Source organism: Mobula hypostoma (genome assembly GCF_963921235.1).
Source record: "Mobula hypostoma chromosome 5 unlocalized genomic scaffold, sMobHyp1.1 SUPER_5_unloc_2, whole genome shotgun sequence".
NCBI lineage: Eukaryota > Metazoa > Chordata > Chondrichthyes > Myliobatiformes > Myliobatidae > Mobula > Mobula hypostoma.
In genome coordinates, this window is record NW_026948114.1 from 16,481 (window position 1) to 31,813 (window position 15,333).

Sequence of the window (15,333 nt, forward strand, 5' to 3'; positions counted from 1 at the left end):
TATGAGTGAGGGGGAAGGTGGTGAGTAAGGGGTGAGTGAGGGTGAGTGGAAGGTGGTGAGTAAGTGGTGAGTGAGGGGTGAGGGAGGGGAGGTTGTGAGTGAGGTGTGAGGGAGGGGGAGTGTGGTGAGTAAGGGGTGAGGGAGGGGGCGGTGGTGAGTAAGGGGTGAGCGAGGGGGAGGTAGTGAGCGAGGGGATGGTGGTGAGTGAGAGGTGAGTGAGGGGGAGGTGGTGAGTAAGGTGTGAGGGAGGGGAAGGTGGTGAATAAGGGGTCAGTGAGGGGTGAGGGAGGGGTGAGAGGAAGGTGGTGAGTAAGGGGTGAGGGAGGGGGAAGGTGGTAAGGGGTGAGGGAGGGGGAGGTGAGTGAGGGGTGAGGGAGGGGGTGGTGGTGAGGGAGGGGGAGTGTGGTGAGTGAGGGTTGAGGGAGGGGGAAGGTGGTGAGTAAGGGGTGAAGGAGGAGGAGGTGGTGAGTAAGGGGTGAAGGAGGGGAAGGTGGGAAGGTGTGAGGGAGGGGGAGGTACTGAGTAAGGGATGAGGGAGGGGGAGGTGGTGAGTAAGGGGTGAAGGAGGGGAGGTGGTGAGTAAGGGGTGAAGGAAGGGAGGTGGTGAGTGAGGGGCAGGTAGTGAGTAAGGGGTGAGGGAGGGGTAGTGAGGTAGGGATGAGGGATGGAGAGGTTGTGAGTAAGAGTTGAATGGAAGGGGAAGGTGGTGATAAGGGGTGAGGGAGGGGAAGGTGGTGAGTAAGGGGTGAGGGAGGGGAGGTGGTGAGAAAGGGGTGAGGGAGGGGGAGTGTGGTGAGTAAGGGGTGATTGAGGGATGAGGGAGGGGGAGTGTGGTGAGTGAGGGGTGAGGGAGGGGGAGGTGGTGAGTAAGGGGTGAGGGAGGGGCAAGGTGGTGAGTAAGGGGTGAGGGAGGGGGAGCTGGTGAGTGAAGGGTGAGGGGGAAGGTGGTGAGTAAGGGGTGAGGGAGGGGGAGGTGGTGAGTAAGGGGTGAGTGACGGGTGAGGGAGGGGAGGTGGTGTGTAAGGTGTGAGAGAGAGGTGAGAGGAAGGTGGTGATTAAGGGGTGAGGGAAGGGGAGGTAGTGAGTAAGGGGTGAGCGAGGGGAAGGTGGTGAGTAAGGGGTGAGGGAGGGGGAGTTTGTGAGTAAGGGGTGAGGCAGGGGAGGTGGTGAGTACGGAGTGAAGGATTGGGTGAGTAAGGGGTGAGTGAGGGGTGAGGGAGGGGAGGTGGTGAGTGAGGGGAGGTAGTGAGAAAGGGGTGAGAGGAAGGTGGTGAGTGAGGTGTGAGGGAGGAGGAAGGTGGTGAGTAAGGGGTGAAGGAGGAGGAATGTGGTGAGTAAGGGGTGAGGGAGGGGGAGGTGGTCAGTAAGGGGTGGGAGAGGGGTGAGAGGAAGGTGGTGAGTAAGGGGTGAGGGAGGGGAAGGTGGTGAGTGAGGGGTGAGGGGGAGGTGGTGTTTAAATGGTGAATGAGGGCAGGTGGTAAGTAAGGGGTGAGGGAGGTGGAGATGGTGAGTAAGGGGAGAGGGACGGGGAGTGTGGTGAGTAAGGCGTGAGTGAGGAGTGAGGGAGGGGGAGTGTGGTGATTAAGGGGTGATGGAGGGGAGTTGGTGAGTAAGGGGTGACAGAGGGGAGGTGGTGAGTGAGGGGGAGGTAGCGAGTAAGGTGTGAGTGAGGGAGAGGTGGTGAGGGAGGGGGAGGTGGTGAGTTGTGGGTGAGGAGGAAGGTGGTGAGTAAGGGGTGAGTGAGAGTGAGTGGAAGGTGGTGAGTAAGGGGTGAGTGAGGGTGAGTGGAAGGTGGTGAGTCAGGGGTGAGGGAGGGTAGGTTGTGAGAGGTGTGAGGGAGGGGGAGTGTGATCAGTGAGGGTGAGGGAGGGGGAGGTGGTGAGTAAAGCGTGAGTGAGGGATGAGGGAGGGGGAGTGTGGTGATTAAGGGGTGAGGGAGGGGGAGGTGGTGAGTAAGGGGTGAAGGAGGGGGAAGGTGGTGAGTAAGGGGTGAGGGAGGGGAGGTGGTGTGTAAGGTATGAGAGAGGGGTGAGAGGAAGGTGGTGATTAAGAGGTGGGGGGATGAGTGAGGGGTAAGGGAGGGGGAGTGTGGTGAGGAAGGGGTGAGGGAGGGGAAAGTGTGTTGAGTGAGGGCTTAGGGAGCTGAAGGTGGTGAGTAAAGAGTGAGGGAGGCGGAGGTAGTGAGTAAGGCGTGAGTGAGGGATGAGGGAGGGGGAGTGTGGTGATTAATGGTGAGGGAGTGGGAGGTGGTGAGTAAGGGGTGAGTGAGGGATGAGGGAGGGGGAGTGTGGTGATTAAGGGTGAGGGAGGGGGAGGTGGTGAGTAGGGGGTGAGTGAGGGTGAGTGGAAGGTGGTGAGTAAGAGGTGAGTCAGGTGTGTGGGAGGGGGAGTGTGGTGAGTAAGGGTTGAGGGAGGGGGAGGTGGTAAGTAAAAGTGAAGGAGGGGGAGTTGGTGAGTAAGGGGTGAGGGAGGGGGAGGTGGTGAGGGAGGGGGAATGTGATGAGTTAGGGGTGAGGGAGGGGGAGTGTGGTGAGTAAGGGGTGAGGGAGGGGAAGGTGGTGAGTAAGGGGGGAGGGAGGGGGAGTGTGGTGAGTAAAGGGTGATGGGAAGGTGGTGAGTAAGGGGTGAGGGAGGGGAAGGTGGTGAGTGAGGGGTGAGGGGGGGAGGTGGTGAGTGAGGGGTGAGGGAGCGGAAGGTGGTGAGTAAGGGGTGAGTGAGGGGGAGGCGGTGAGGGAGGGGGAGGTGGTGAGGGAGGGGGAGGTGGTGAGTTATGGGTGAGGGGGAAGGTGGTGAGTAAGGGGTGAGTGAGGGTGAGTGGAAGGTGCTGAGTAAGGGGTGAGTGAGGGGTGAGGGAGGGGAGGTTGTGAGTGAGGGGTGAGGGAGGGGAGGTTGTGAGTGAGGTGTGAGGGAGGGGGAGTGTGATGAGTGAGGGAGGGGGAGTGTAGTGAGTAAAGGGTGAGGGAGGGGGAGGTGGTGACTAAGGGGTGAGGGAGGGGTAGTGGGGTGAGGGAGGGGTAGTGTGGTGAGTAAGGGGTGATGGACGGGGAGGTACTGAGTAAGGGGTGAGTGAGGGGTGAGGGAAGGGGAGTGTGGTGAGTAAGGGTTGAGGGAAGGGGAAGGTGGTGAGTAAGGGATGAGGGAAGGGTAGGTAGTGAGTAAGGGGTGAGGGACGGGGAGGTGGTGAGTGCGGGGTGAGGGAGCGGAATGTGGTGAGTAAGGGGTGAGGGAGGGGGAGGTGGTGAGTAAAGGGTGAGGGCGGGGGAATGTGGTGAGTAAGGTGTGAAGGAGGGGAAGGTGGTGAGTAAGGGGTGAGGGAGGGGGAGGTATTGAGTAAGGGGTGATTGAGGGATGAGGGAGGGGGAGTGTGGTGAGTAAGGGGTGAGGGAGGGGGAGGTATTGAGTAAGGGGTGATTGAGGGATGAGGGAGGGGGAGTGTGGTGAGTAAGGGGTGAGGGAAGGGGAGTTGGTGAGTAAGGTGTGATAGAGGGGAGGTGGTGAGTGAGGTGGAGGTAGTGAGTAAGGGGTGAGGGAGGGGGAAGGTGAGTAAGGAGTGAGGGAGGGGGAGCTGGTGAGTAAGGCATGAGTGAGGAGTGAGGGAGGGGGAATGTGGTGATTAAGGGGGAGGGAGGGGGAGGTGGTGAGTAAGGGGTGAGGGAGGGGAAGGTAGTGAGTAAGGAGTGAGGGAGGGGGAGGTAGTGAGTAAGTCATGAGTGAGGAGTGAGGGAGGGGGAATGTGGTGATTAAGGGGTGAGGGAGGGGGAGGTGGTGAGTAAGGGGTGAGGGAGGGGAAGGTGGTGAGTAAGGGGTGAGGGAGGAGGAGGTTGTGAGTGAGGGGTGAGGGAGCGGAAGGTGGTGAGTAAGGGGTGAGGGAGGGGGAGGTGGTGAGTAAGTCATGAGTGAGGAGTGAGGGAGGGGGAATGTGGTGATTAAGGGGTGAGGGAGGGGGAGTGTGGTGCGTAAGGGGTGAGGGAGGGGGAGTTGGTGAGTAAGGGGTGAAGGTGCGGAGTTGGTGAGTAAGGTGTGATAGAGGGGAGGTTTTGAGTGAGGTGGAGTTAGTGATTAAGGGGTGAAGGAGGGGGAAGGTGGTGAGTAAGGGGTGAGGGAGGGGGAGGTGGTGAGTAAGGGGTGAGGGAGGGGGAGGTGGTGAGTAAGGGGTGAGGGAGGGGGATTGTGATGAGTTAGGGGTGAGGGAGGGGGAGTGTGGTGAGTAAGGGGTGAGGGAGGGGGAGTGTGGTAAGTAAAAGTGAAGGAGGGGGAGTTGGTGAGTAAGCGGTGAGGGAGGGGGAGGTGGTGAGGGAGGGGGATTGTGATGAGTTAGGGGTGAGGGAGGGGGAGTGTGGTGAGTAAGGGGTGAGGGAGGGGGAAGGTGGTGAGTAAGGGGTGAGAGAGGGGGAAGGTGGTGAGTAAGGGGTGAGAGGAAGGTGGTGAGTAAGGGGTGAGGGAGGGGGAGGTGGTGAGTAATGGGTGAGTGAGGGGTGAGGGAGCGGAGGTGGTGTGTAAGGTATGAGAGATGGGTGAGAGGAAGGTGGTGATTAAGGGGTGAAGGAGGGGGAGGGGATGAGTGAGGGGGAGTGTGGTGAGGAAGGGGTGAGGGAGGGGGAGGTGGTGAGTAAGGAGTGAGGGAGGGGAAGGTGGTGAGTAAGGGGTGAGGGAGGAGGAGGTGGTGAGTGAGGGGTGAGGGAGCGGAAGGTGGTGAGTAAGGGGTGAGGGAGGGGTAGGTGGTGAGAAAGGGGTGAGGGAGGGGGAGTGTGGTGCGTAAGGGGTGAGTGAGGGGTGAGGGAGCGGAGGTGGTGTGTAAGGTATGAGAGAGGGGTGAGAGGAAGGTGGTGATTAAGGGGTGAAGGAGGGGGAGGGGATGAGTGAGGGGGAGTGTGGTGAGGGAGGGGAAAGTGTGGTGAGTGAGGGGTAAGGGAGGAGGAGGTATTGAGTAAGGGGTGATTGAGTTATGAGGGAGGTGGAGGTGGTGAGTAAGGGGTGAGGGAGGGGAAGGTAGTGAGTAAGGAGTGAGGGAGGGTGAGGTAGTGAGTAAGTCATGAGTGAGGAGTGAGGGAGGGGGAATGTGGTGATTAAGGGGTGAGGGAGGGGGAGGTGGTGAGTAAGGAGTGAGGGAGGGGAAGGTGGTGAGTGAGGGGTGAGGGAGGAGGAGGTGGTGAGTGAGGGGTGAGGGAGCGGAAGGTGGTGAGTAAGGGGTGAGGGAGGGGGAGGTGGTGAGAAAGGGGTGAGGGAGGGGGAGTGTGGTGCGTAAGGGGTGAGTGAGGGGTGAGGGAGCGGAGGTGGTGTGTAAGGTATGAGAGAGGGGTGAGAGGAAGGTGGTGATTAAGGGGTGAAGGAGGGGGAGGGGATGAGTGAGGGGGAGTGTGGTGAGGGAGGGGAAAGTGTGGTGAGTGAGGGGTAAGGGAGCGGAAGGTGGTGTGTAAAAGAGTGAGGGAGGGTGAGGTAGTGAGTAAGGCATGTGTGAGGAGTGAGGAAGGGGGAGTGTGGTGATTAAGGGGTGAGGGAGGGGCGTTGGTGAGTAAGGGGTGAGAGAGGGGAGGTGGTGACTGAGGATGAGGTAGTGAGTAAGGTGTGAGGGAGTGGGAGGTGGTGAATGAGGGGTGAGGGAGGGGGAGGTGGTGAGTGAGGGGTGAGGGAGGGGTAGGTGGTGAGTAAGGGGTGAGTGAGGGTGTGGAAGGTGGTGAATGAGGGGTGAGGGAGGGTAGGTTGTGAGTGAGGTGTGAGGGAGGGGGAGTGTCAGGGAGGGGGAGTGTGGTGAATAAGGGCTGAGGGAGGGGAGTTGGTGACTAAGGGGTGAGTGAGGGGTGAGGGAGGGGAGGTAGTGAGTAAGGTATGAGGGAGTGGGAGGTGGTGAGTGACGGGTGAGGGAGGGGGAGGTGGTGAGTTATGGGTGAGGGGGAAGGTGGTGAGGAAGGGGTGAGGAAAGGGGAGGTTGTGAGTAAAGGGTGAGGGAGGGGGAGTTGGTGAGTAAGGGGTGAGGGAGGGGGAGTGTGGTGAGTAAGGGGTGAAGGAGGGGAAGGTGGTGTGTAAGGGGTGAGGGAGGGCGAGGTATTGAGTGAGGGGTGATTGAGGGATGAAGGAGGGGGAGTGTGGTGAGTGAGGGGTGAGGGAGGGGGTGGTGGTGAGTAAGGGGTGAAGGAGCGCAGGTGGTGAGTGAGGGGTGAGGGAGGGGGAAGTAGTGAGTAAGGGCTGAGGGAGGGGGAGTGTGGTGAGTAAGGGGTGAAGGAGGGAGGTGGTGAGTGAGGGGGAGGTAGTGAGTAAGGGGTGAGGGAGGGGTAGTGACGAAGGGATGAGGGATGGAGAGGTGGTGAGTAAGGGTTGAGGGAAGGGGAAGTTGGTGAGTAAGGGGTGAGGGAGGGAGAGGTGCTGAGAAAGGGGTGAGGGAGGGGGAGTGTGGTGAATAAGGGCTGAGGGAGGCGAGTTGGTGACTAAGGGGTGAGGGAGGGGAGGTAGTGAGTAAGGTATGAGGGAGTGGGAGGTGGTGAGTGAGGGGTGAGGGAGGGGGAGTTGGTGAGTTATGAGTGAGGGGGAAGGTGGTGAGTAAGGGGTGAGTGAGGGTGAGTGGAAGGTGGTGAGTAAGGGGTGAGGGAGGGGAGGTTGTGAGTGAGGTGTGAGGGAGGGGGAGTGTTGTGAGTAAGGGGTGAGGGAGGGAGCGGTGGTGAGTAAGGGGTGAGGGAGGGGGAGGTAGTGAGCGAGGGGAAGGTGGTGAGTGAGAGGTGAGTGAGGGGGAGGTGGTAAGTAAGGTGTGAGGGAGGGGAAGGTGGTGAGTAAGGGGTGAGTGAGGGGTGAGGGAGGGGTGAGAGGAAGGTGGTGAGTAAGGGGTGAGGGAGGGGGAAGGTGGTAAGGGGTGAGGGAGGGGGAGGTGGTGAGTGAGGGGTGAGGGAGGGGGTGGTGGTCAGGGAGGGGGAGTGTGGTGAGTGAGGGTTGAGGGAGGGGGAAGGTGGTGAGTAAGGGGTGAGTGAGGGGTGAGGGAGGGGTGAGAGGAAGGTGGTGAGTAAGGGGTGAGGGAGGGGGAAGGTGGTAAGGGGTGAGGGAGGGGGAGGTGGTGAGTGAGGGGTGAGGGAGGGGGTGGTGGTCAGGGAGGGGGAGTGTGGTGAGTGAGGGTTGAGGGAGGGGGAAGGTGGTGAGTAAGGGGTGAGGGAGGAAGAGGTGGTGAGTAAGGGGTGAAGGAGGAGGAGGTGGTGAGTAAGGGGTGAAGGAGGGGAAGGTGGGAAGGTGTGAGGGAGGGGGAGGTACTGAGTAAGGGATGAGGGAGGGGGAGGTGGTGAGTAAGGGGTGAAGGAGGGGAGGTGGTGAGTAAGGGGTGAAGGAAGGGAGGTGGTGAGTGAGGGGCAGGTAGTGAGTAAGGGGTGAGGGAGGGGTAGTGAGGAAGGGATGAGGGATGGAGAGGTTGTGAGTAAGAGTTGAATGGAAGGGGAAGGTGGTGAGTAAGGGGTGAGAGGAAGGTGGTGAGTAAGGGGTGAGGGAGGGGGAAGGTGGTGAGTAAGGGGTGAGGGAGGGGGAGGTAGTGAGTAAGGGGTGAGGGAGGGGGTGGTCATAAGGGGTGAGGGAGGGGGTGGTGGTGAGTAAGGGGTGAGGGAGGGGGAGGTGCTGAGTAAAGGGTGAGGGAGGAGGAGGTAGTGAGTGAGGGGTGAGGGAAGAGGAGGTGGTGAGTAAGGGGTGAGGGAGGGGAAGGTGGTGAGTAAGGGGTGACAGAGGGGGAAGGTGGTAAGTAAGGGGTGAGGGAGGGGGAGGTGCTGAGTAAGGGGTGAGGGAGGAGGAGGTAGTGAGTGAGGGGTGAGGGAAGAGGAGGTGGTGAGTAAGGGGTGAGGGAGGGGAAGGTGGTGAGTAAGGGGTGATGGAGGGGGAAGGTGGTGAGTAAGGGGTGACAGAGGAGGAAGGTGGTAAGTAAGGGGTGAGGGAGGGGGAGGTGCTGAGTAAGGGGTGAGGGAGGAGGAGGTAGTGAGTGAGGGGTGAGGGAAGAGGAGGTGGTGAGTAAGGGGTGAGGGAGGGGAAGGTGGTGAGTAAGGGGTGATGGAGGGGGAAGGTGGTGAGTAAGGGGTGAGGGAGGGGGAAGGTGGTGAATAAGGGGTGAGGGAGGGGGAGGTAGTGAGTGAGGGGTGAGGGAAGAGGAGGTGGTGAGTAAGGGGTGAGGGAGGGGAAGGTGGTGAGTAAGGGGTGATGGAGGGGGAAGGTGGTGAGTAAGGGGTGAGGGATGGGGAGGTGGTGAGTAAGGGGTGAGGGAGGGGTTGGTCATCAGGGGTGAGGGAGGGGGTGGTGGTGAGTAAGGGGTGAGGGAGGGGGAGGTGCTGAGTAAGGGGTGAGGGAGGAGGAGGTAGTGAGTGAGGGGTGAGGGAGGAGGAGGTGGTGAGTAAGGGGTGAGGGAGGGGAAGGTGGTGAGTAAGGGGTGAGGGAGGGGAGGTGGTGAGTGATGGTTGAGGGAGGGGAGGTGGTGAGCAAGGGGTGAGAGAGAGGAGGTGGTGAGTAAGGGGTGAGGGTGGGGGAGGTAGTGAGTAATGGGTGAGAGGGGGTAAGGTGGTGAGTAAGGGGTGAGGGGGAGGTAGTGATTAATGGGTGAGGGAGGGGGAAGGTGGTGAGTAAGGGGGAGGGAGGGGGAGTGTGGTGAGTAAAGGGTGATGGGAAGGTGGTGAGTAAGGGGTGAGGGAGGGGGTGGTGGTGAGTAAGGAGTGAGAGAGGTGGAGTTGGTGAGTAAGGGGTGAGGGAGGGGAAGGTGGTGAGTGAGGGGTGAGGGAGGGGGAGGTGGTGAGTGAGGGGTGAGGGAGCGGAAGGTGGTGAGTAAGGGGTGAGGGAGGGGGAGGTGGTGAGTAAGTGGTGAGGGAGCGGAAGGTGGTGAGTAAGGGGTGAGGGAGGAGGAGGTAGTGAGTGAGGGGTGAGGGAGGAGGAGGTGGTGAGTAAGGAGTGAGGGAGGGGGAGGTAGTGAGTAAAGCGTGTGAGGAGTGAGGGAGGGGGAGTGTGGTGAGTAAGGGGTGAGGGAGGGGAGTTGGTGAGTAAGGGGTGAGAGAGGGGAGGTGGCGACTGAGGGGGAAGTAGTGAGTAAGGTGTGAGGGAGTGGGAGGTGGTGAGGGAGGGGGAGGTGGTGAGTTATGGGTGAGGGGGAAGGTGGTGAGTAAGGGGTGAGTGATGGTGAGTGGAAGGTGGTGAGTAAGGGGTGAGTGAGGGGTGAGGGAGCGGAGGTTGTGAGTGAGGTGTGAGGGAGGGGGAGTGTCATGAGTGTGGGAGGGGGAGTGTAGTGAGTAAAGGGTGAGGGAGGGGGCGGTGGTGAGTAAGGGGTGAGGGAGGGGTAGTGGGGTGAGGGAGGGGTAGTGTGGTGAGTAAGGGGTGAGGGACGGGGAGGTACTGAGTAAGGGGTGAGTGAGGGGTGAGGGAGGAGGAGTGTGGTGAGTAAGGGTTGAGGGAAGGGGAAGGTGGTGATTAAGGGATGAGGGAAGGGGAGGTAGTGAGTAAGGGGTGAGGGATGGGGAAGTGGTGAGTGCGGGGTGAGGGAGCGGAAGTTGGTGAGTAAGGGGTGAGGGAGGGGGAGGTGGTGAGAAAGGGGTGAGGGAGGGGGAGTGTGGTGAGTAAAGGGTGAGGGCGGGGGAATGTGGTGAGTAAGGTGTGAAGAAGGGGAAGGTGGTGAGTAAGGGGTGAGGGAGGGGGAGGTATTGAGTAAGGGGTGATTGAGGGATGAGGGAGGGGGAGTGTGGTGAGTAAGGGTTGAGGGAAGGGGAAGGTGGTGAGTAAGGGATGAGGGAAGGGGAGGTAGTGAGTAAGGGGTGAGGGATGGGGAGTTGGTGAGTGCGGGGTGAGGGAGCGGAAGTTGGTGAGTAAGGGGTGAGGGAGGGGGAGGTGGTGAGTAAGGGTTGAGGGAAGGGGAAGGTGGTGAGTAAGGGATGAGGGAGGGGAGGTTGGTGAGTAAGGGATGAGGGAGGGGCAAGTGGTGAGTAAGGGGTGAGGGAGGGGGAAGGTGGTGAGTAAGGGGTGAATGAGGGGGAGGTGGTGAGTGAAGGATGAGGGGGAGGTGGTGAGTGAGGGGTAAGGGAGCGGAAGGTGGTGAGTGAGGGGTGAGGGAGGGGGAGGTTGTGAGTAAGGGGTGAGGGAGGGGCAAGGTGGTGAGTAAGGGGTGAGGGAGGGGGAGGTGGTGATTAAGCGGTGAGGGAAGGGGAGGTAGTGAGTAAAGAGTGATGGAGGGGGAGGTGGTGTGTGAGGGGTAAGGGAGTGGAAGGTGGTGAGACGGGTGAGGGAGGGGCAGGTGATTAGTAAGGAGTGAGGGAGGGGGAGGTAGTGAGTAAGGGGTGAGGGAGGGGGAGTGTGGTGAGTAAGGGGTGAGGGGAAGTTTATGAGTAAGGGGTGAGGGAGGGGTAGGTGGTGAGTAAGGAGTGAGTGAGGGTTGAGGGAGGGGAGGTGGTGTGTACGATGTGAGAGAGGGGTGAGAGGAAGGTGGTGATTAAGGGGTGAGGGAGGGGGAGGTGGTGAGTGAGGGGTGAGGGAGGGGGAGTGTGGAGAGTGAGGGGTGAGGGAGGAGGAGGTGGTGAGTAAGGGGTGAGAGGAATGTGGTGAGTAAGGGGTGAGGGAGGGGGAAGGTGGTAAGGGGTGAGGGAGGGGGAGGTGGTGAGGGAGGGGGAGTGTGGTTAGGAACGGGTGAAGGAGGGGAAGTGGTGAGTAAGGGGTGAGAGAGGGGGAGGTGGTGAGTAAGGGGTGAGCGAGGGGAAGGTGGTGAGTAAGGGATGAGGGAAGGGGAGGTGGTGATTAAGGGGTGAGGGAGGGGAAGGTGGTGAGTAAGTGGTGAGGGAGGGGAGGTGGTGAGTAAGGAGTGAGGGAGGGGGTGAGTAAGGAGTGAGTGAGGGGAGGTAGTGAGAAAGGGGTGAGAGGAAGGTTGTGAGTGAGGTGTGAGGGATGGGGAAGGTGGTGAGTAAGAGGTGAGGGAGGGGGAGGTGGTGAGTGAGGGGTGAGGGAGGGGGAGTTAGTGAGTAAGGGGTGAGGGAGGCGGAAAGTGGTGAGTAAGGTGATGTGTGGTGAGTAGGGGTGATTGAGGGGTGAGGGAGGGGAGATGGTGAGTTAGGGGTGAGTGAAGGGGGAGATAGTGAGGAAGGGGTGAGGGATGGGGAGGTGGTGAGTAAGGGTTGAGGGAGTGGGAGTGTTGTGAGTAAGGGGTGAGGGGAAGGTGGTGAGTAAGGAATGAGGGAGGGGGATGTGGTGAGTATGGGGTGAGGGAGGGAAAGGTGGTGAGTGAGGGGTGAGGGAGGGGAAGGTAGTGAGTAAGGGGTGAGGGAAGAAGAAGGTGGTGAGTAAGGGGTAAGTTAAGGGGAGGTAGTGAGTAAGGGGTGAGGGAGCGGAAGGTGGTGAGTAAGGGGTGAGGGAGGGGGAGTGTGGTGAGTAAGGGGTGAAGGAGGGGAAGGTATTCCGTAAGGGGTGAGGGAGGGCGAGGTATTGAGTAAGGGGTGATTAAGGGATGAGGGAGGGGGAGTGTGGTGAGTAAGGGGTGAGGGAGGGGGAGGTGGTGAGTAAGGGGTGAGGGAGCGGAAGGTGGTGAGTAAGGGGTGAGGGAGGGGGAGTGTGGTGAGTGAAGGGTGACGGCCGGGGAATGTGGTGAGTAAGGGGTGAAGGAGGGGAAGGTGGTGTGTAAGGGGTGAGGGAGGGCGAGGTATTGAGTAAGGGGTGATTGATGGATGAGGGAGGGGGAATATGGTGAGTAAGGGGTGAGGGAGGGGGAGTTGGTGAGTAAGGGGTGAGGGAGGGGAGGTGGTGAGTAAGGGGTGAGGGAGGGGAGTTGGTGAGTAAGGTGTGATAGAGGGGAGGTGGTGAGTGAGGTGGAGGTAGTGAGTAAGGGGTGAGGGAGGGGGAGTGTGGTAAGTAAAGGGTGAGGGGAAGATTATGAGTAAGGGGTGAGGGAGGGGTAGGTGGTGAGTAAGGGGTGAGTGAGGGGTGAGGGAGGGGGAGTGTGGTGAGTAAAGGGTGAGGGGAAGATTATGAGTAAGGGGTGAGGGAGGGGTAGGTGGTGAGTATGGGGTGAGTGAGGGGTGAGGGAGGGGAGGTGGTGTGTGCGATGTGAGAGAGGGGTGAGAGGAAGGTGGTGATTAAGGGGTGAGGGAGGGGGAGGTGGTGAGTGAGGGGTGAGGGAGGGGGAGTGTGGTGAGTGAAAGGGGTGAAGGAGGGGGAAGGTTGTGAGTGAGGGGTGAGGGAGGGGGAGTGTGGTGAGTGAGGGTTGAGGGAGGGGGAAGGTGGTGAGTAACGGGTGAAGGAGGGGAATTGGTGAGTAAGGGGTGAGGGAGGGGGAGGTGGTGAGTAAGGGGTGAAGGAGGGGGAAGGTTGTGAGTAAGGGGTGAGGGAGGGGGAAGGTGGTGAGTAAGCAGTGAGGGAGGGGGAAGGTGGTGAGTAAGGGGTGAGGGAGGGGGAGGTGGTGAGTGAAGGGTGAGGGGGAAGGTGAGTAAGGGGTGAGGGAGGGGGAGGTGGTGAGTAAGGGGTGAGTGAGGGGTGAGGGAGGGGAGGTTGTGTGTAAGGTGTGACAGAGTGGTGAGAGGAAGGTGGTGAGTAAGGGGTGAGGGGAAGATTATGATTAAGGGGTGAGGGAGGGGGAGGTGGTGAGTAAGGGGTGAGGGAGGGCGGAAGGTGGTGAGTGAGTAAGGGGTGAGCGAAGGGAAGGTGGTGAGTAAGGGGTGAGGGAGGGGGATGTGGTGAGTAAGGGGTGAGGGAGGGGAAGTTGGTGAGTGAGGGGTGAGCGAGGGGAAGGTGGTGAGTAAGGGGTGAGGGAGGGGGATGTGGTGAGTAAGGGGTGAGGGAGGGGAAGTTGGTGAGTGAGGGGTGAGGGAGGGGGAGGTAGTGAGTAAGGAGTGAAGGAGCGGAGGTGGTGAGTAAGGGGTGAGGGAGGGGTGGTGGTGTGTAAGGTGTGAGAGAGGGGTGAGAGGAAGGTGGTGATTAAGGGGTGAGGGAAGGGGAGGTAGTGAGTAAAGAGTGATGGAGGGGGAGGTGGTGTGTGAGGGGTAAGGGAGTGGAAGGTGGTGAGACAGGGGTGAGGGAGGGGCAGGTGATTAGTAAGGAGTGAGGGAGGGGGAGGTAGTGAGTAAGGGGTGAGGGAGGGGAGTTGGTGAGTGGGGGGAGGTAGTGAGTAAGGTGTGAGGGAGTGGGAAGTGGTGAGTGAGCGGTGAGGGAGGGGGAGGTGGTGAGTAAGGGGTGAGTGAGGGTGAGTGGAAGGTGGTGAGTAAGGAGTGAGGGAGGGTAGGTTGTGAGTGAAGTGTGAGGGAGGGTGAGTGAGGCGGAGTGTGGTGAGTATGGGGTGAGGGAGGGGGAAGTGGTGAGTAAGGGGTGAAGGAGGGGGAGGTGGTGAGTAAGGGGTGAGGGAGGGGAGTTGGTGACTGAGGGAGAGGTAGTGAGTAAGGGGTGAGGGAGCGGAGGTGGTGAATGAGGGGGAGGTAGTGAGTAAAGTGTGAGGGAGTGGGAGGTGGTGAGTGAGGGGTGAGGGAAGGGAAGGTCGTGAGTAAGGGGTGAGGGAGGGGGAGGTACTGAGTAAGGGGAGAGGGAGGGGGAGGTACTGAGTAAGGAGTGAGTGAGGATTGAGGGAGGGGGAGTGTGGTGAGTAAGGGGTGAGAGAGGGGAGGTGGTGGGTGAGGGGGAGGTAGTGAGTAAGGGGTTAGGAAGGGGGAGATAGTGAAGAAGGGGTGAGGGAGGGGAAGGTGGTGAGTAAGGGATGAGGGAGGGGATGTGGTGAGTAAGGGGTGAGGGAGGGGGAAGGTGGTGAGTAAGGGGTGAGGGAGGGGGAGGTAGTGAGTAAGGGGTGAGGGAGGGGAGGTGGTGAGTAAGGGGTGAGGGAGGGGGAGGTGGTGAGTAAGGGGTGAGGGAGGGGAAGGTGGTGAGTAAGGGGTGAGGGAGGGGGAGGTGGTGAGTAAGGGGTGAGGGAGGGGGAGTGTGGTGAGTGAAGGGTGACGGCGGGGGAATGTGGTGAGTAAGGGGTGAGAGAGCGGAAGGTGGTGAGTAAGGGGTGAAGGAGGGGAAGGTGGTGAGTAAGGGGTGAGGGAGGGGGAGTTGGTGAGTAAGGGGTGAGGGAGGGGAGTTGGTGAGTAAGGTGTGATAGAGGGGAGGTGGTGAGTGAGGTGGAGGTAGTGAGTAAGGGGTGAGGGAGGGGGAGTGTGGTGAGTAAGGGGTGAGGGAGGGGAAGATTATGAGTAAGGGGTGAGGGAGGGGGAGGTGGTGAGTAAGGGGTGAGGGAGGGGGAAGGTGGTGAGTAAGGGGTGAGGGAGGGGGAGGTGGTGAGTAAGGGGTGAGCGAGGGGTAGGTGGTGAGTGAGGGGTGAGGGAGGGGAGGTGGTGTGTACGATGTGAGAGAGGGGTGAGAGGAAGGTGGTGATTAAGGGGTGAAGGAGGGGAAGGTGGTGTGTAAGGGGTGAGGGAGGGCGAGGTATTGAGTAAGGGGTGATTGATGGATGAGGGAGGGGGAGTGTGGTGAGTAAGGGGTGAGGGAGGGAGAGTTGGTGAGTAAGGGGTGAGGGAGGGGAGGTGGTGAGTAAGGGGTGAGGGAGGGGAGTTGGTGAGTAAGGTGTGATAGAGGGGAGGTGGTGAGTGAGGTGGAGGTAGTGAGTAAGGGGTGAGGGAGGGGGAGTGTCGTGAGTAAGGGGTGAGGGGAAGATTATGAGTAAGGGGTGAGGGAGGGGGAGGTGGTGAGTAAGGGGTGAGGGAGGGGGAAGGTGGTGAGTAAGGGGTGAGGGAGGGGAGGTGGTGAGTGAGGTGGAGGTAGTGAGTAAGGGGTGAGGGAGGGGGAGTGTCGTGAGTAAGGGGTGAGGGGAAGATTATGAGTAAGGGGTGAGGGAGGGGGAGGTGGTGAGTAAGTGGTGAGGGAGGGGGAAGGTGGTGAGTAAGGGGTGAGGGAGGGGGAGGTTGTGAATAAGTGGTGAGAAAGGGGTAGGTGGTGAGTAAGGGGTGAGTGAGGGGTGAGGGAGGGGAGGTGGTGTGTACGATGTGAGAGAGGGGTGAGAGGAAGGTGGTGATTAAGGGGTGAAGGAGCGGAATGTGGTGTGTAAAGGGTGAGGGAGGGCGAGGTATTGAGTAAGGGGTGATTAATGGATGAGGGAGGGGGAGTGTGGTGAGTAAGGGGTGAGGGAGGGGGAGGTGGTGAGTAAGGGGTGAGGGAGGGGAAGGTGGTGAGTAAGTGGTGAGGGAGGGGAGGTGGTGAGTAAGGGGTGAGGGAGGGGAATGTGGTGAGTGAGGGGTGAGGGAGGGGGAGGTAGTGAGTAAGGAGTGAAGGAGCAGAGGTGGTGAGTAAGGGGTGAGGGAAGGGGAGGTGGTGAGTAAGGGGTGAGGGAGGGGAAGGTGGTGAGTAAGGGGTGAGGGAGGGGGAGTGTGGTGAGTAAGGGGTGAGGGCGGGGGAATGTGG